Source organism: Artemia sp. Qi Xiang Cuo, chromosome 12 (assembly GCF_049724085.1).
Source record: "Artemia sp. Qi Xiang Cuo chromosome 12, ASM4972408v1, whole genome shotgun sequence".
Classification (NCBI taxonomy): Eukaryota; Metazoa; Arthropoda; class Branchiopoda; order Anostraca; family Artemiidae; genus Artemia; species Artemia sp. Qi Xiang Cuo.
In genome coordinates this window covers 42207861-42218737 of record NC_142805.1, presented here as the reverse complement: position 1 = coordinate 42218737, position 10877 = coordinate 42207861, and the positions used below count along the sequence as shown (strand labels likewise).

The following is a 10877-nucleotide window of genomic DNA, read 5'->3' as shown; positions in this document are numbered from 1 at the left end:
TAAATTTCCCCGAGTTAAATCCTTACCAGAACTAAAAAAACTACTCATTGGCCTCAGCTATTGGAAACATGTATCAATACCAAATTTAATTAAAACACGAGAAATTTTATACACCAAACAACGTACATAATGTAATGAAATGAAGCTTTTTGATAAAACTAAATCTAAAGAATGAGAAACCTCAATAACCCTACTACTATGTTTGGCCCGTATATTTTCAATTATTTTATCAATGAACTTAATTGGATAACTATTACAAAATAAAATATCCCTCAAGTATAACAATTCCGAATCCATAAATTCCTGGGAACAGATTTTAAAGGCTCTATCCACTAGTGAAATTACAACCCCCATTTTCACCGACATAGGGTGGCAAGAATGAAAATTTAAATACCTATCATTGTGCGTAGGTTTTCTGTAAATCGAGAAAAGTAAATGGAAATCCCTTTTGATTAATAAAATATCCAGAAAAGGTAATTTATTATTATCCTCAAATTCAACTGTAAATTTAATATTATTATCAAAACTATTTAAATGCTTACAAAGAAGGTCTGAGGAGTCCAACCCATGTTTCCAAACGCAGACCAAATCATCAATGAACCTACCCCAGAAGCAAGGGGGTATTATAAAACTGTTTATAGAGTAGGTTTAAATGGAATCTATGAATATATTTGAAAATAAATTAGAAATATAATCCACCATATGTAACCCAAAAATTTGCCTATAAAACTCCCCTCGAAAACCAAAATAAAAAGAAAATTCATTTACCAGCATAATTAGTTTCATAATGACATCAATATCCAAACTGGCTAACGTCACATCCTATATTAAATCAAAGTGTTTTTCTAATTTACTTTTTAAAATATCCTCGCACCTTTTTAAATCACAATTTAAATACATGGACACAACATCAAAACTGCAAAGAATTGAACTCTCCTCCAGCGTGAAATTGCGCAATTTATTAGTAAGATCAATCGAATTTTTTAAATATGATTTTTGTGTTCCCAAAAGTGGACGCAAAGCTACCGACAACCATTTTCCTAATTTTGATACAGGTGACAGACAAGTTGACACACGGGGGCGGAGGGGGGATCCAGTCTTATGAATCTTAGATAGACCATAGACCTTGGGCGCCGAACAACCCCTAGGATAATATTTCTTATAAAACTGTGGGGTAATGTGAAAATTATTTTTCATTGACTCTAATTCCTTTCTTGTTGATTTTACATATTTATCTGTAGGATCAAAATCAAGTTTTTTGTATGTAATAGTGTCCAAAATAATGGATTTCATTTGATTATTATAATCTTCAGTGTTCATAATTACGATCGTGTTTCCCTTATCGGCTCTGGTGATAGTAAGGAATTTATCCTTTTTCAAATCAGAAAGGATTTTAATGTAATTTTTTTTGTGAAATGTCTTTACCAATGAAGTTCATATTAAAGGTGTTTAGTTTTCTTACGATCTCAGCTCTGAGTTCTTGAGGAGTATCAACCTTATCTATAGAAGCCATAATTCCTGACTCCACCTTTGAAATTATTTTTGAATAGGAGACTGGTGTTGGAAAACAGAACTTTGAACCTTTCAACAAAACGGCCTCCTTTTTAGTATTAAGATTTTTCGAGGACCAATTCTTAATTGCGGGACACAGACAATGAAAAGGATAAAAAAACATCTGAATCTTAGAAATTCCCAAACAAAAGTCTGTTAAACTTGTGAAGCAAACAAACATTGGAAAATTAAAAATCATGGCTAAAATATCTAGTGGCCATTTCATTAATTCGTATAAAAATATCAGACGTAAGGTTAATTATTAAAAAGTTTTCAACATAATCTAAGTCATTAGACAGTTTAAAACGTGTCTGTTTTTGCTCATAAATTACGAGATTTAAAGCTATTAGGATTAATATATTTTTTAATTTTGTTTCATTTTTAGTTCCAAAATGGGTACATATTTTAAAAGATTTCGGAATCACTGATTCCTTCTTGCAATTTTTTAAGAAAATTTGTTTATTTAATAGATTTGCATGTTTTTTAACTAAATACAAATAATAATTTAAAGAAGCGGATAATTGTTGCCCGTACAATTGACTAATTAAAGATCTTAAGCAGAACCGGCCAGCCATGACAAAAAAAAAAAAAAAAAAAAAAAAAAAAAAAAAAAAAAAAAAAATTTGTCATGGCTGGCCGGTTCGGCTTAAGATCTTTTAGAAACCATGCGGTAACAAGCATCAGTAAGAACCTCAATTGAAAATACTGGAATACAAAAATTACTTTAGTCTGACATCTTGAAAAGTTTTTCTTTTATTGGAATTGCTTCTTTTATAGAACGAATGCGCAGGGAAAATAAATACATCAATGCAGATATAATATATAATTTTCCAACTATCTGCAATTACGTTGTTATCGTCCAATTACTTTTATAATGACTCTAGATTCTAATGTTCTGCTAAATAACAATGACAAAAGAACTGAGTCTTCTTGGTTGGATCAATACTATTACTTTATTAAAATTTGCTCAGAATGCAGGGCTCAGCTTAGGCAATGAATAGGTACTATTTGGAAGATGAAGATGGCTTTAAACGATTGTTTGCCTGTTATTTCAAGCAAATTAAGGGTCCTGTGTCAATTCTAAATTCTTGGTCAATCTCCCTAAGACCATAGGCGGGCGTGCGTTGTTTTTCCTCCAATTAGCCATGTCTTGATGCCTACTGCAAAATACTTGATTTTCAATTCAATTCAATGAAGACTCTAAAACGGAGCCTTCAGTCGTTTAATTAAAAACCGTATATGTGTAAAATTGGAAGCTAATATGCACAAGACTAGTCCATAAAAAACATGCTTTCTTCACTAACATATCTGGGTTTTATATAAAATTTGGATTTAGAAGCATAACATGTTCATTGTATGTGTTTTTCTTTCTTGACTGTAGTCAAGTCGACTAATGCAGTTCAGGATTCGAGTTTTGCCATCTATTTGCAAATAATTCAAAATATATAGATGCCAATAATGAATATCGAAAGGAGTGTAGAAAATTAGTTTGGATATATTGAACACCCTAAGTACTATTTAAGTTTGTATTATCAAGCAGGCCTATTTCTTTAATTTGAATATGCATATGATTTATTTTTAGTCTCTTTTTCTTTAATTACATGTTTATATTTTTGGTTATAAGGAAATCTGCTTTGGGTGGCATAGGAAGCCTAAGTAGGCTAGGATATGCTAAGCATCCAGTAGGAGTTTTAGGCCTCCTAATTGGAGAGGGAGGAGTAGGGTATACCATATGAGTGCAAAAATGTCAAATAAGAGTGATTTGATGTCATAAAACTTGGGGGCAGCTGCCTGGGGTGTAATTTGCTATGGGGCAGTGGGGGGGGGGGCAATTGTCCCTCCCAGACCTCAGTCCCCCCAGACCTAAGTTGCCCCCCCCTCCAGCTGAAATTTAATGTCTTTTAAAATCTTGGGTAAATATTTACCAAATCATATTATTGAGTTATGACTAAAGTGAATATAGCCTACCACTCAATGCCCTTTTTTTATGCTCTTTACACATATAATAATCATTTTGGTAAAATTCTACTTTAGTTACTTTTACCTATCTTGGAAAGGGGTGATGTTAGGAAAATGAAACTTTCAGGGATGGGTCTACAGGCTAAAATATGTCCTGGGAAGGTATTTTGAAGTAGCCCACTTATCTCCTCTCCTTCTCCCTCTAGAGGGTTCTGAAATTTGCCTACTTGACAGATCTATACCTATTGAACTTTTTACAAAACAATATTTTACCTTAATTTTCAATCATCAGTTTCTTTTTCTGTGGCTTTAGTTCTGAAAATACAATTCCTATTATTTGAGTAGACCTAGTATTTTAAGTCATATCAATGTTAATTTTATGAATTTAGGAAATGTATTTGCATATCTTTAAAACTATAAATCAGGATTGAGCAAAGTTGTGAAGCTGAAAACAATTTTGTTGAACTTCATTTTAAGCTGAAGATTTATATCACAAGGTTTCACTTTTATAACACACAGATTTTTAAAGGTCATCAAAGGTCAGGACCCTCTAGAGGGAGAAGTAGTTGGGGTAGGTACTTCAAAATACCTTCCTGGGACATACTGTAGCCTGTAGATATATCCCTGAAAGTTTTATTTTCCTAACCAAACCCCTTTCCAAGATAGCCAAAAGCAGCTAATGTAGAATTTTACCATCATTTTTGTTGGAAATGAATTTTACCACCACACCTATATATACTAATTAAGAGTCTATATTTACACATTAGGGGGTGGGGGTAATTTTATTTCTGATGTAAATGAGAGGTAAGTTTAAACTTTACCCCCACCCCCCTAATGTGCATTCATAATGCTCATTCATATTCAATAATATGATTTGGTAAATAATTACCAAATCTTGTCAAAACTAACATAAACATGCATAATTCAAGGATCAACAGAAACAGATCAGTTTTCTTTAGTAGCCTATAGGCTTGTAGGGGATAGCTTAATTTGACAGTGTATATGATCAACAGAAACAGATCAGTTTTCTTTAGTAGCCTATAGGCTTGTAGGGGATAGCCTAAATTGACAGGCCAGTACTATATAGTACTTTCATGGTACCAAATGGCTCATCTTTCAGTTTTTGATGTCATTTTCACTTGATTTGGGAAAATTGCTCTAACTTTGAGGATTTTTATGGAATTCTACCACTGCTGTTGCCCCCTCCTCTCCCTGTCAAGGCCTAGAACTGCCACTGTAAGCACCTTTACTGAATAAGAAGGTAGGGTAAAAGACCTCTTTTTGGGAAAGACCACTTTTCTTTGGTATTCCAGAAAAATAGACAGGTTTTTAGACTACCCCTATTTTACTACAGCATGATGCAATATGAGGGTAGTAACAAGAGCCCTACCTTCCAGTGGCAGATCCAGGAGAGGGGAGAGGAGGGTGCCTCCCCCCCCCTCCCCCTCCAAAAAAAATTAGTCTAAAGTAGGGTAATTTACTTAATTAATGCAAGTTTGCATTAAATAAACTTGCTCCTAATGCAAGTTTCCCAGATCAACCTATTTTGCCCCCCCCCCTAAAAAAAATCCTGGATCCACCCCTGCTACCTTCTTGGTGAAATTTCCACCAATGATTTGTCAGTATAAATTAAAAATATGGTCTCTGTTTTGACAAGCAGTTGAAAAGAAAACAATTATATTTAATGTTTGTGACTTCTAAAATAAATATCAAGCAATAAAAGTTACATTTTTAGAATCAGAAGAAAATCAGCTTTCTGTTAATACTTGAATAAACCTGAAACACTGAAAGGATATATCATCAAAATTGGATAATTGGTATTTCCTAAAGAGGTCCTTGTAGGCAAGTCAATAACTAATAATTTCATGTGTTTGATCTAAAATAATTTCAATAGTAACCATATTGATGCATAGCTTATATCTTTAGCTATTCATTGATATATACAATTCTTCTCGATTCCTCTTTGGTAACAAGGTGTGAGGGTTTTAGTTTTGCTATATTGGATACTGGTTTTTACCCTAGGTTGAGTATAAAAATTTTAGCCTGTAGCCTACATTTAACACTTAGCAAGAGAGTATTTGAGTAGCTCTCTAGAAGGAAATGTTCTTAAAAAAGGTCAAAGGCCTAGGCTACAATTGGATTCTTTGTTATATGGCTTTTCCAAATATCATAGCCTATTCATATTTCTGGCAGTGTGCCCATTCCCAGATATAGTCTGAAATAGTATATTTCTTTGTTATTTTTCATCTTTTGATGCTTCATGTTTCTTTGTTAACTGTGCCCATAAGCTGAATTCAAGGGGGGGGACAAACCTTGTGTAATTGCCCCCCCTATGGGCACCCATGTTTGTTAATAGGTACCTAGCTCAATTCTTGACCTGTCAATAGCATTAAGTATATCTAATTCCAAAGAATCTTTAAGATTGACCAGATAAATATATCTGGATTAAACCAGATTAAAATAATTTTAAATTGTAAATAGCCTACCAATAGAAAGACACACAGTAAAATTCTAGACAAGCTACTTTTTTTTATCTTGGAGAGTGGTTAGGTTAGGATTATAAAACTATTAGCATTGAATCCAGGGTCAAATACATACTCCAGGAATGTATTTCCAAACTAGGGTAAAGGCACCAAGGATTTGACAGTGCAATTTTGGAACCACTGTCAAAATTTTCCTTCAAAATGGGATAGCTCTGCTTAGCCGTGACTTAGAGCGCCATCTCTTGGAGCCGTCATTATATTTTGACGGTGCGAAACGTGGAACTATATCTGGTACACCCAGATAAGAAAAGAACATTCAATTTGGTCAGTTTCCTGTTTTCAACACAAAAGGAGCTCCCAACAATTTTTCAGGTATGTAATGTTCAAACTGTCATTACTTGGTTATTTATTGCAAGAAAAAGTTGGGATAAGTGCCAATGTGTCGAGATACATCTGATCTTCTCTGAAATGTAGTCACATTAGCTTTTTCTTGATAAAATTAAATGAAAATGGTGACGGAAATTGCATTGTCGAAACTAGGTTCCAAGTGTTGAAAATTCTTGTTTGATGTAGTGGAATACCAGGCGGACTAAAAATGTTCCTTCAGCTGCATTCAAGCATAAATATTGGCTTCTATCAAGGGATATATTTTCTTTGGCGAATATCTCGTAGTAACCTTGTCGAAATTTTGGACAGACAGCAACAGGCCCAGTCAAAATATAGGTGACTTTGTTGAAACTTCACTGAACATGTAAAACAGATGAGAAATAATAGGTGTCAAAATTCCAGGATCCACTGACAAAACCATAGGCACCATAGCTGTCGATTTTATAGGTGCTTTCTGCGCAGTGAGAGATTTTGCGGATTATTATTTCTAATAATATTTCAGATGAAAGAACATTTAAACAAAAGGTTTTTTTTTTAAACTTTGAAGTTTTACTTACAGACACTGGATTTTTCCATCATCTGAGGAACTGCTGCTTGGCCTCATACCATGCAGGGTCGTAAATTGCTATGGGGCAGGGGAGCAGTTGCCCCCCCCCAGACCTCGTTCCCCCCCCCCAGACCTCGTTCCCCCCCCCCCCCGACCTGATTTTGCCCCCCCCCCCCCAGATTTTTTTATATTATACCCTTATTTATCCTTCATCCAAATAAAAAAATACAAATTTTATCGAATACAAAATCTTATACAAAATGATGCATAGGCCTATGTTTTGGACAAAACTAAGAATGTGCACATGAAAATAAAATCCACTAAATCAAATAAACTTCTTAAATTTTTTGAAATCCACACTCGTTTTCCTAGACCCTATCCCTTCGGAAATGCTAGTGAAACAATTTTGTTATACTAAATTTGTTATACTAAATACTATTTGTATTTAATAATGTGTATTAAAATTTGTTGTACTGATTTTGTTATACCAAATACTACATACTTGAAACGATTTTGTTAGTTTTGTTACTTGTACTTTTTGCATAGTCTTTTATACTTTTACACATTAAATGAAGTTGAAGAAAAACAAAGAAACAAGAATATACATGTCAAATACACCAGGTTCCGCCCACAAGTATTCCCCAAGTATTTAGACGGGTTTCGAATTGGGTTCTGACTTGCATTGAAAACAGGTAACTTTTTTGTTGTGTCAGATATGTAGGTGTAAATGCTCTAATTTCGGAAAATCGGAGTTTTGTACCCTTTTCAGATAAAACTTCAAACTTCTCATTAAACAATTAGATTTCTAGGTGTTTTTCCTACATACTGAAACCCTTTTCAAACCAAAAGTCTTTAAATTAAGACTTCTAGAGTAGAAAAACTGTCGAATCATCGGTACCTTTACCCTACTATGTTAACCCTTTTCTGATTTGCCTACTTGACAGGTATCGGAATTTTCACAGAACAACATTAGCCTATACCTTAATTTTCAGGTTCCTTTTCTCTGGTTTTAGCGTTAGAAATGCTATTCCTGTTGCACCAATACCTCACTTTGTATCAGGGTTACATTCCAAAAACACAATGCAAATTGAAATAATGCAAAGTGAACTAGGGTTTTCTATAGCAAACCATGTTAAGATTGAAGATAGGTTACAGGGTTACAAAAATACTTCTTTTCAAAAAGAAAATTGAACAAAGTAAACATTAAAAAAAAAACAAAATAACATAAAATTTTATTGGTATGGTACTTGTATATAATTTCTTAACCCACATTGGCCTGACATCACATAAAGAAAGAAAAAACGAGCAAAAATGGGGTTTTTATAGGCCAAATGAAGATACTGAAAAAACAAAGCGAATATTTCGAGAGGAAAAACGCCTCTCTTCTTCAGCGCGAAACGAAACGATGGATCAATAAAAGCCAAAAATTAAAAGAATTAAAACCAACTACCTAACAACCATAAAAGCGAGTTATTTGCCAATATCCGCGATTTGCACAAAATCCAAAAATATGAACTGCCATTGATGGATACTAGCGAACAACTGACAAAGTAAAGGAAACAATTCATTAACTCAAAAAACAAAACGAACCAGCAATTAAATAAGTTGGAGAACTATGCCATTTGATTTCGGAGTTTAATTAATGCATTTCTTGCAGACACCCTTTGAGACCTAAGGGTTTGTTCACGTGTATGATTAGATGGCTGGGAAAGTGATTCAAGGTTCATTTCAGGGATTACTAAAGTATCGGCTTCTCTTTTGAGAAAACCGAAATATGACTAGTTTATTCTTAAATCACCGGAATCTCTGTTTAAAGCTAGACCTAAATGTTGGTATTTATAAATTTCAACAGCGTCTCTGTAGTGCTGGACAATACCTTTGTCATGCGAAATTAGGCTAGCTTGATTAAACAAAATAGTATGGTCTGGTTTTTCAAATATGTGCTCTGCAAGGGCAGAGTCAAAATTTTCAGGTTTTTTCTGCTTTTTAAGTGTATTATTAATTGAACTAGAGTGCTGATTTAAGCTATCCGTTAGTCACTGATCAGTTCTTCCGATATACCAAAGACCACACGAACAAGGAATTCTGTAGACACCGGAGTTTTCACCTCTGGTGTCTACAGAATTCCTTGTTCGTGTGGTCTTTGGTATATCGGAAGAACTGATCAGCGACTAATGGATAGATTAAATCAGCACTCTAGTTCAATTAATAATACACTTAAAAAGCGGAAAAAACCTGAAAATTTTGACTCTGCCCTTGCAGAGCACATATTTGAAAAACCAGACCATACTATTTTGTTTAATCAAGCTAGTCTTATTTCGCATGACAAAGGTATTGTCCAGGACTACAGAGAAGCTGTTGAAATTTATAAATACCAACATTTAGGTCTAGCTTTAAACAGAGATTCCGGTGATTTAAGAATAAACGAGTCATATTTTGGTTTTCTCAAAAGAGAAGCCGATACTTTAGTAATCCCTGAAATAAACCTTGAACCACTTTCCCAGTCATCTAATCATACACGTGAACAACCCCTTAGGTCTCAAAGGGTGTCTCAAGAAATGCATTAATTAAAATCCGAAATCAAATGACATAGTTCTCCAACTTATTTAATTGCTGGTTCGTTTTGTTTTTCGAGTGAATGAATTGTGTCCTTTACTTTGTCAGTTATTCGCTAGTATCCGTCGATGGCAGTTCATATTTTTGAATTTTGTGCAAATCATGGATATTGGCGAATAAATCGCTTTTATGGTTGTTAGGTAGTTGGTTTTAATTCTTTTAATTTTTGGCTTTTATTGATCCATCGTTTCGTTTCGCGCTGAAGAAGAGAGGCGTTTGTCCTCTCGAAATATTCGCTTTGTTTTTTCAGTATCTTCATTTGGCCTATAAAAACCCCATTTTTGCTCGTTTTTTCTTTCTTTATGTGGTACTTGTATCTTATAGCCACCACTCTCAAGTTCTGTTTGGTTAATGCTAATGAAATAAAACAAAATATGATGAAAATATAATACTTTATCAACAGAGTTATGAAAACTAGAACAAAGAATGATGGTAGGGGGGCCACCAGGACTACATTATATTAAATACATAACCTAAACTAACCTAGCCAAAATACAAACTAAATATTTGATTAAAATGTAGCTACAATGTAGTTTCCCACCAAGCAAAAGCTAACAGTGTCTGGTATAAAGACCATAAAAACTGGTTATTCTCTCATGTTTGGGATGCGAAATCTTGACTGTGGTGGCTATAAGAGAGAAGTACCATTTTATTGTATACATACAAAGAACAAAAAAATGTATCCAATTAAAACCAAATAAACTGCTGTATACAATTAATTTATGAAAAACAAAATCAAAGTTAATCACATTCTGATGAATCCATAATGGATGCTGTTGTAAGTTGGCTTTCACAAAAAATTGGTCCAATGTTTGCTGAACAGCTTTTTTCTTAATATAAAATAAATCTATAATAAACTTGCAATAAAGGAGTCAAATTAGAAAACAATCTTACTTCTTTAAAATCAAAGGTTACACAAAAATTGAAACTTCTGGTAGTGGTAGTGGACAGATAAAAATCACCTTGGATGTGACAAATGGAGACCAGCCAAACAAAATCCTCACAGGGTGTGACATAAAGCAACACATAATCTACAATGTATGAATTTTCATTTTGATTTAGTTCAACATCTGGCTAAATATTCCTGGAAAGCTTCATCTTAATACCCTTGTGTAGTAGCAGTATGCAAACAGCCTCTTTGTTTTTGTTTTTTACATCTTCTTCAACACACAATGACAGTTTCATTTTAATACCATTCCTGAAGCTTCCTGACATGTACTCTTGACAACCTATGTGGGCATAGTGCGTTTTGATTTAGATCAATACAGTTTCAGTATTGCCCAAAATTTTTGCCATAATACCCTTAGCTTTAGGAGCACCAGTAGTTATAGTAA

At 33.8% G+C, this 10877-nt stretch overlaps 1 protein-coding gene across 2 annotated transcripts in view; it reads left to right on the top strand.

The window, feature by feature from the left end:
* The first annotated feature begins 2965 nt into the window (after positions 1 to 2965).
* The window catches only part of LOC148946132 (G2/mitotic-specific cyclin-B2-like), a 44509-nt gene continuing 36597 nt past the window's right edge, over positions 2966 to 10877 (top strand). Inside the window, exon 1 of one of the 2 annotated variants that reach the window (XM_089098159.1) lies at positions 2966 to 3062. The gene's annotated coding sequence lies outside the window, so the exon portion shown is untranslated. Of the gene's footprint in view, positions 3063 to 6346; positions 6366 to 10877 lie in introns of those variants that run through there. The other variant, XM_089098160.1, reaches the window with a different exon arrangement.